The sequence below is a fragment of the Acomys russatus genome, chromosome 2 (genome assembly GCF_903995435.1).
Source record: "Acomys russatus chromosome 2, mAcoRus1.1, whole genome shotgun sequence".
Lineage (NCBI taxonomy): Eukaryota > Metazoa > Chordata > Mammalia > Rodentia > Muridae > Acomys > Acomys russatus.
In genome coordinates, this window is record NC_067138.1 from 70,415,117 (window position 1) to 70,424,052 (window position 8,936).

The window sequence follows — 8,936 nt, forward strand, 5'->3', positions numbered from 1 at the left end:
ACAGCTAGCACGAAATAGCAATCATTTCAGTGCACCTGTTTTATACTGTCCAGCCCTCAATAAACCATCACATGGTGGAAACCACAAGAAGAGTCATTAGAAAAAACGGTCCAGGTGAGCCAACCCAATTTGCCAACCTCCAAAATTATGAGCAAATAAAATAACTGTCGCTTTAAGCCATTCAGCTTTTCCGTGGTTTGTTATTCCCAATAAACAATGAATATCCAAGGTGAAGTCCAAGTTCTTCACTGGGTCTCTGAGGCTTTGTGTACATCTCTTTCTTTTCCATCTCTGCACTATGCAACTCTATGAGCCTCCTAAGTCACTGTTACCCTGGAGTCTTTGCACGGCATCTTTACATTCTGTGATGGTTAGTATCATTGCTGGATTTAGAGTCATGAAAAAAACCCAAACTTTTGGGTGTATCTGTGATAGATCAACTGAGGTGGGTTTCGAGATATCAGTTCCAGCCTGGGGCCCTAGAGAGAATGAGAAGAAGGGAAAGAATCGGTATCCATCAGCCTCTGTTTCTTGACTGCGGACGCAGTGTGACCAGCAGCCTCTTACTTCGGCAGCCATGCCATCCCCGCCACGATAAACCGTATCAGTTAGCCTCAGGCTGCTGTGACAAAACACCATGACTAAAAACAGTTTGGGGAGAAAAGGACTTATTTCAGTTTATACTTGTAGGCCATTATGAACTCTGAGGGAATCTGAAGGCAGGAGCTGAAACAGAGGCCATGGAGGAATGCTGCTTCTTGCCTTGCTCCCTATGGCTTGCTCAGACTGCTTTCTTATAAACGTGGCACCACCCACAGTAGGTTGGGCCCTCCCATATTAATCATTAATTAAAAGTAAATTCCCCACAGGCTTGCCTATAGGCTAGCGAGAACTCACTCTCACTTGAGGTTTTCTCTTTCTGGATGACCCTAGCTTATGTCAACTGGCTGAGAAAAACTATCATGTACATTATATCCCTCGAGCTGTGAGCCAAAAAAAAATTTTTTTTGAGACAGGGTTTCTCTGTTTAGCCTTGGCTGTCCTGGACTTGGCTGTGTAGACCAGGCTGACCTCCAACTCACATCGATTCTCCTGAGTGCTGAGATTAAAGGCGTGCCACCACCACGCCCGGCATTTCTTTGTTTCTTAAATTGCTTCTGTGAAGTATTTGGTCCCAGCAACATAGAAAGCAACTAATCCCATGTTGTCTGGCTATCATCCTCAGCTTAGGTGCACCTTCCTGTCTGCCTCCTGAGCCTTTCGACCCTCTCTCCTCCTACTCTGTGCTTTCAATGCTCTTGTACTCTCTCTATAGTGGAGTTTTTCATTTCTCCTTCTTTCTTTCCTTTTGCTTTTGTTTTTTTGAGGCAGGGTCTCACTATGTAGCCCTGGCGAGCCTGTACTTTGCTATGTAGATTCCCCAGGGTATCCTTGAACTCACAGAGATTGTACATCTGGGTCTTCTGAGTGCAGAGGTTAAGGACATGCACCACCATGCCCTGCATCTCACATAGCTGAGGTTGTCCTTGACCCTTCTGACTCTCCTACCTCCACCTACTGAGTGCTGAGATTACAGAAATGTACTGCCACACCTGGTTTTCTGTGGTGTTGGGGATGGAACCCAAGACTTCAGACATGCTAAGATAGCACTCTATGAATTGAGCTATGCTTCCAGCCACTTGGTGAGGCTTTAAATCTTGTTATTTTCTTTTTTAGACTTGTTTTACTTTATATGTATGAATATTTAGCCTGCATGCATGTATGTGTACCATATATGTGCTATTGGCTCTCCCAGAACTGGGGTTATAGGTGCTTATGAGCCACTCTATGGGTGCTGGGAACTGAACCAGAGTCCTCTGCTAGAGCAACAAGTACTCTTGACCTCTGAGCCATCTCTGCAGCCTTACTTGTTGAGCACTATGAGAAAAGAATGAAAGATGGAGAGTCTTGGAGGGATTAGAATATTCTGGGATGCTACAAGTGTAATAAGCAACATAATCTCAGGCACTCGCTTAGGAGGCCCTCATTTCCCTTTCTCTCTCTCTTTTTTAAAAGACTGATGATGTTGATGATGATGATGATGTATACAGTGCTCTGACTGCATGTACACCTGCAGGCCAGAAGAGGGCATCAGATCACATTATAGATGGTTGTGAGCCACCATGTGGTTGATGGGAATTGAACTCAGGACCTCTGGAAGAGCAGACAGTGCTCTTAACTAGTGAGCCATCTCTCCAGCCCCCTTTCTCTCTGTTTTTTAAAGTTTTTAGAGACAGGGTTTCTCTGTGTAACAGACCTGGCTGTCTTGGTACTCACTTTGTAGACTAGGCTGGCCTTGAATTCACAGAGATCCACCTGCTTCTGCCTCCCAAGTGTTGGGATTAAAGGTGTGTGCCACCACTGCCTGGCACATTTCTTATCCCCTCCCCCTATGCTACCAGTGCCTATGATGCAACCTTTACACGTTAAATAAAGACAATCCTGGCTCTTGGTTCTTTATTGCCTGAGTTGTTTTCTTCTCTTGACCTATGCAGTTTGGTCATGGCCCTCCTATCACGTGAATTAGTCATAAAAGCCCTCTAGGGAGGAGCTCTGGACTCATCTGGTGTGCCCCAAGCAGCGAGGCCTCTTTCCCTCACGGCCCTGACCTTGTCACCTGGGACCTAAGTGTCTGAGTATGTTGGCACTGGCAGGCTGCCAAGCTCTCTTAAAGGTGACAGTTGAAGCTAGTTGTTCTGAGAAAACATGACATGAGGAAATGAAGCCACCATGTTGATAGCCTTGTTGTTACTTTCAGAATCTGTGTAGACTGAAGTCGGATGACTTCCAGCCAGACACCAGCAACTCTGGACCAAGGTGTGAAAAGTATGGAGCAATGGATGCAGAGCCTTGCCAGGCAGAGAGTGAAGGCTGGGTCTGCCATTGAGGAGCTCTGTGGCTGGGGAAGGAGAGTTCTCCCAAAAATACTCTCTAAAAGGTTTACTGAGAACAGGCTTAAGGGCGTGGGGAGTAGCTCAGTGGCAGAGTGAGCCTGACATGCTCAGTCCTTAGCACCGAAATGAAAAGTCCTGCGCAGAAGTGAGGGGGTGGGTGGTGGAGCAGACGTACACAACATCCCAGTTTGTACAATCAGCATGCCTTCCTGTATCACATGGGATGGGCTAAATGTTCCTTATTATGCTGTAAATGCATTTGCTGTAGCTTTCTGCACATGTAAATTGCATGAAGTTCATTGCTGAAGAGAAGCAGATGTCTTCAAAAGAAGTCTTGACCCTGAGCAAGCTTTTCAGAGACTGATTGGGAGAATCACAAGTTCAAGGCTAGCCTGGGCTAGAAGTTTTTATTTTATTTATTTTTTGTGAGGGGGGTTCCTTTTTTTTCTGTGTAGCCCAAGCTGTCCTGGAACTTGCTATGTAGACTAGGCTGGCTTCAGAGATCTGCCTGCCTCTGCCTCCTGAGTGCTGGGATTAAGGACATGAACCACCACCACTCAAATTTTTTGTTTGTTTGTTTGTTTCAAAGGGGCTGAGGATGCAGCTTAGCGATAGAGCATTTGTCTAGCATGTGTGAGGCCCTGAGTTCAATCCTCAAGACTGAAGGGGAAAAAAAAAAAGTAAAAAATTTCACTTGCTCTTCATGTGCCCCAAAGCCAGCTTCTTCCAAGTGTTTTCCTGGCTCACATTTCCCAGAGCCGTCCTACGTCATCCCTCATAGACCAGAGCCCCACAGCTCAGGTTCCTCCTGGTCAAGAGCCAAGGAGTCTCAGAAATAAAAGAATTCACTAAGCAGCTACAGATGCCAGGCCCCCAAAGTAGCAGGCCCAGGGACAAGGCCCCACAGTCACCATCAGCAAAACGAGGTGACAGCTGACAGTCTTCTGGACATAGTAGCAAAGAACATTTTTAAAAAAGATTTATTTATTTATTATTATGTATACAGTGCTCTGCTTGTGTGTACTCCTGCAAGCCAGAAGAGGGCGCCATATCACATTACAGATGGTTGTGAGCCACCATGTGGTTGCTGGGAATTGAACTCAGGACCTTTGGAAGAGCAGGAGGTGCGCTTAACCACTGAGCCATCTCAACAGCCCCTCAAAGAACATTTTTAATGATGAAAACGTGGAGCCAGGGGACATAAGTTGTTTAAATTGACTTTACATTGGCTGTGTATATAAGAAACATATATAGAGCAGCTTTTGTTCTTGGCCCAGAGTTTGTAAACTAATTGACCCCGTCATCTCTCCTCCCCTCCGTTGCCTGGCACCTGATATTAAATTTAGGTTATTTTCCCCCTTGTACTAACTACATAATGCTTAATTGATTGAGAAAGAGTCTTGCTAGGTTGCTCATGCTGGACTCAAACCTACCCTATGCCACAGACAGGCCTTCAACTTGGAATCCTCCTGTCTCAGTCTTTCAAATAGCTGGTATCACGGACCTGTGCCACCAGGCCTGGCAACTTTGAATCTTTCTTTGTAGCTTTTATCATCGCTGATATTATATTTTATTGGTCTATGGAGATGACTTCATTCCTCTTGACCGTTGTAGCTCCAGTGTCTTAAATAGGGTAGGTACACAGGCACCTACCCAATAAACCTGCTGAATTACTGTAATGTGACACGGTAGCCTTTCCTCCCCAGTTCCATAGGGTTTCCTGCTTTTATAAGCCCTTGAGTTCAAGTACTGTCGTCCTCAAGCACACCAAGGCCCCAGAAGTCTCTATGACTAAGCAGTTCTCAATTTTAAAAAATTATCACCCACATAAAGAAACATGGTCCCCACTTCCTCCTTATGTATAGCCTAAAGATCAAATTCTATACACTTATTTCCAGGATCTAATTGGTTTTTTACTAACAACTCTAGAACTGGACAAAATCTCATTGTATAAGATGGATGAACTAAGTGGATGAAGTTTGAGGCTTCCAGGAAGTGGAAATTAAATCATTTCAGAGTTTTCTTTCCTTGTAGAGTCAAAATAGAGGGGAATTCCTAACTAACTGAGCTACATCTGGTTTGTTTGGGCTAACAATCCCTTTCTTGAGCTGGAGAGATGGCTCAGCGCTTAAGAGCACTGACTGCTCTTCCAAAGGTCCTGAGTTCAATCCCCAGCAACCACATGGTGGCTCACAACTGTCTCTAATGTGATCTGATGCCCTCTTCAGCCGTGCAGGAGTACATGCAGGCAAAATACTGTATACATAATAAATAAATCTTTTTAAAAATCCCTTTCTTTCTGTCACCTAATTGCTTTTTTGCCCCCTTGTCTTTTGTTTTCTGGGAAGTTCCAGACAAGCAAGTTGTGACGAGCTGGTTTTGGTTTGATAGTGAACATGAGTTCAGGTGACTCCATTTTGTTTTCCATTAAGGTCTGTTGGGGCCTGCGTGGGACCTAGGCCAGAGTGCCAGTCTCTCACACTGCACAACTGAGAAAGAGCAAACCCTGCTATGTTCACATTCTTTCCCTTTCTCCCTCCTCCTTCCTGGACGCGATAGCCCTGCCGAATAAAAGAGGCGCCACTTCACAGCGCACCCTTAAGTTCAGCGGGCTCATTTGTGTCCTAATCATGGGCTGACTGCAGACTCTTGGTCCTGCCGCAGACTTAGCAAATCATTTCTTACTAAAACATCTATTTCTCACCACCCCTATTTCTTTCTTTCTTTCTTTCTTTCTTTCTTTTTTTAACCACCCCTTATTTCTTTTCTTTACCCCCACTCACCGTGATTCAGAAACTGCCCAAAGTGTCAAAGCCACCGCCTAGGAATTTCTGAGTGTGGCAGGCCTGGCGTCATGCAAGGCCTGCTACGCTTTCCGGGGAGGGGGGGGGGTGTTAGGGAGGGGGTGGGGGAGGAGGGGAGGATGATTTGTAACTTCTCCCTTTCCTCCTTGTTCAAGAACAATCACCCAAGGTTTCTCAGTTCTGCCTCCCGTTTATTCTAAAAACAAAAGCCTGTCAATTCCTCTCCAGCCCCCACTTTAGTTCAGGCTAACATCGTCCAGAAACATGACCTCAGAAGCTTTGTGTGGTCTTCCCTTATGGCCGGCAGTGGGACAGATGAACCCAGATTTCTAAACAGAAACCCATTGCCACTGAGCACTCTGCATGAGCTAGGCCCTCTACCTGGAATCGTGTCTGGTGACTTGGCTGCAGCTCACAGAATACCTCACAAGGGCACTCCCAGTGAAGGTGTCCAGCTTCCCTCAAGGACCTCATGGAGTATTTTTCTCTGTCCCCACACAGATTTTTCTTTTCTATAACAGCAACAACAACAAAACCTAGTACAAGTCCTATTTACCATGACCTGTCTCTGTCTCTACTTCAGAGGAGGATGAATGCGGCTTTGAGGTACCCTACTCCCACCCCCACCCCCACCCCACAGGATCACTTAAAAAAAAAAAACTTTTATTTTTTTACTTTTAAGATTTTTTTTTTTTTTTTTTTTTTTTTTTTTATTTATTGCATATGAGTGCTTTATCTGCAGAAGAGGGTATCAGATTACATTATAGATGGTTGTGAGCCACCATGTGGTTGCTGGGAATTGAACTCAGGACCTTTGGAAGAGCAGGTGGCGCTCTTAACCACTGAGCCATCTCTCCAGCCCCTACTTTTAAGATTTATTTTCTAATTATGTGTTTCCATGGGGGTTTGTGTGCAGATGAGTACAGGTGATTGTGGGGGTCACTGGATCCCCTAGAGCTAGAGTCACAGGTGGTTGTGTGGTGGGAACAGAACTCAGATTCTCTGCAAGAGCAGAACTCACTTTTAACCACTGAACCATTTCTCCAGCCTGCCAGACCACTTTTTTTTTTTTTTTTTTTTTTTTTTTAATGCCAGGACCACAGCACCAGCCCCACCAAGAACCTCATATAATTTGCATTTTGAAACTTGCTGCAAGTACATTCCAGGTCCTCATGTGTATAATAAAGGCATTTCTCCTGCCTGGTACACGTTAAACTCCCAGACCAAGCGCTTCACAGATAAGATTGCATTTAATTCATGAGGCAGGCCTCTGGGTGGGATACACTAGTACTCTGCTGTATTGATGAGGATAAGGGGACTAGAAGAAGCAGGCTTCCTAACGAAGGACCTACAGCAGCAGCTGTATGACCAATAACCCTACATTCCCACGGTCTCACCACATCACTTGGTACATATTTGCATATTCAAATGGCCTTGTGTCCATACTGAAAGGATAGCTCCACTCAGGACTACTTTGAGTGGCCTCAGGGCTTTTAGCAGCACTCAAATCTAGGGTCTCAGGCAGGCCTGCAAAGAAAAGGTTTTATCCTCTTTATGTAGAAGGCACAGAGGGTTTTCAGAGTAGAGATGCCCAAGGCCCCAAGAGGTCAGCTTTGGACTAGGAGCAATTTTCCCCACATGTCAGGAGCACTGGGCTGCATGCCCAGCAGAGGGCTCCCTCTGGGCTCAGTCCAATGAGAGGCAGAGGGAGCCTCAGGCATGCATCAGTGGTTTGTTGTTCTTGGAATGAGGGGGTTTTGGTTTTTTAATCCCTTACATGCTTCTTTGCACGTCGCGTTTTCTTCAAAATGGATGTACATTGCTTTCCCCTCAATGTTAACTTAAAAAACACAAATCCCAAATGATCAAATTCAGAATGTGAATGCAAATACACTACATGGAAAAGCAGCCTTTTCAATAGGTCTCAAAATGTTGTAACTTAAAAATTGCTCATCCCAGCCAGGGGCAGTGGTGCACGCCCATAATCTCAAGCACTGGGGGAGGCAGAGGCAGGTGAATCTCTGTGGGTTCGAGGCCAGCCTGGTCTACAGAGTGAGTCCAGGACAGCCACGGCTACACAGAGAGATGCTGTCTTGAAAAACAAAAACTTACTCATCCAGGTAACCTGAAGTTAAACTGCTTGAGTTTGCTATCATTGCTACCAAACGGGAACTGTGAGGTCACAAGTTACTTAATTTCCACAAAACAGTAATCAGGGATGGGATAGGCCAGAGGGTGAAGGCACTTGCTGCCAAGACTGGTGACCTAGGTCCAGTTTCTAGGACCCACAGTGTGTAAGAAGGGATCCCACTCCTGCCAGTTCTTCTTTGCATACAAATGCACGTCTACATATTCACACACACACACACACACACACACTGAATAAATATGATTTTAAAAGATATAATAAACGTGGTTTTTCTCCACGGCTAGCAGTGCAGTGTTAAGCTGCTGCATGCTCAGCATTGTTCATGCTTTTTTGATTTTTTTTAAAAAAGACTTTTGTTTGTTTTAAGACAATGTCTCACTCCTTAGCTCTGGCTGGCCTGGAACTTATAAACCAGGCTGCCTCTAAATTACAGAAACCCTCCAGTTTCTGCCTCTTGAACATTCAGACTAAAGGCATGTGCCACCACTTACAGCTTGTGTTCTGATTTTGGGTGTCTTTGAGACAGAATCTTATGTAGCCCAGGCTGGCCTCAACTTTGTATGTTCAAAGATGACTGAATTTCTGATCTTTCCGCCGCCATCTCAAAATTGCTAAGATTACAAATTTGTGCCACCACACCTGACTCATTTCATGTGCTTTAATTTATCTACTCCTCAATCCAATCATGTGATAGAGATCTTCTCAACCCCGTTTAACAGTCAAGACCACTGAGGGCCTGAGAGGTGAGCCTGGATTTAAGACACTTGCCTAAAGCTGCCTCTCAAAGTGGCTGTTAAAAAATGCACTTAGCAAAAACCTGACTCTTCGTAAGTGCTTACTAAGGCTTTTTTTTTTTTTTTAACAGATACTAAACTGCTGTTTGCTAGTTGTTTGTTTTAAAAACTTGGGCACAACACAACTTAATTGTACAAAGAACCAAAGCTTGTTAGTGCAGGAAGGGCCAATGTAGCGCGGGCCAGCGCGCGGGCGCAGCCTGGGCGGAACAGGAGCGGAGAAGGCGGGGCCTGGGAGGGCGTGAACAAGGGAAGC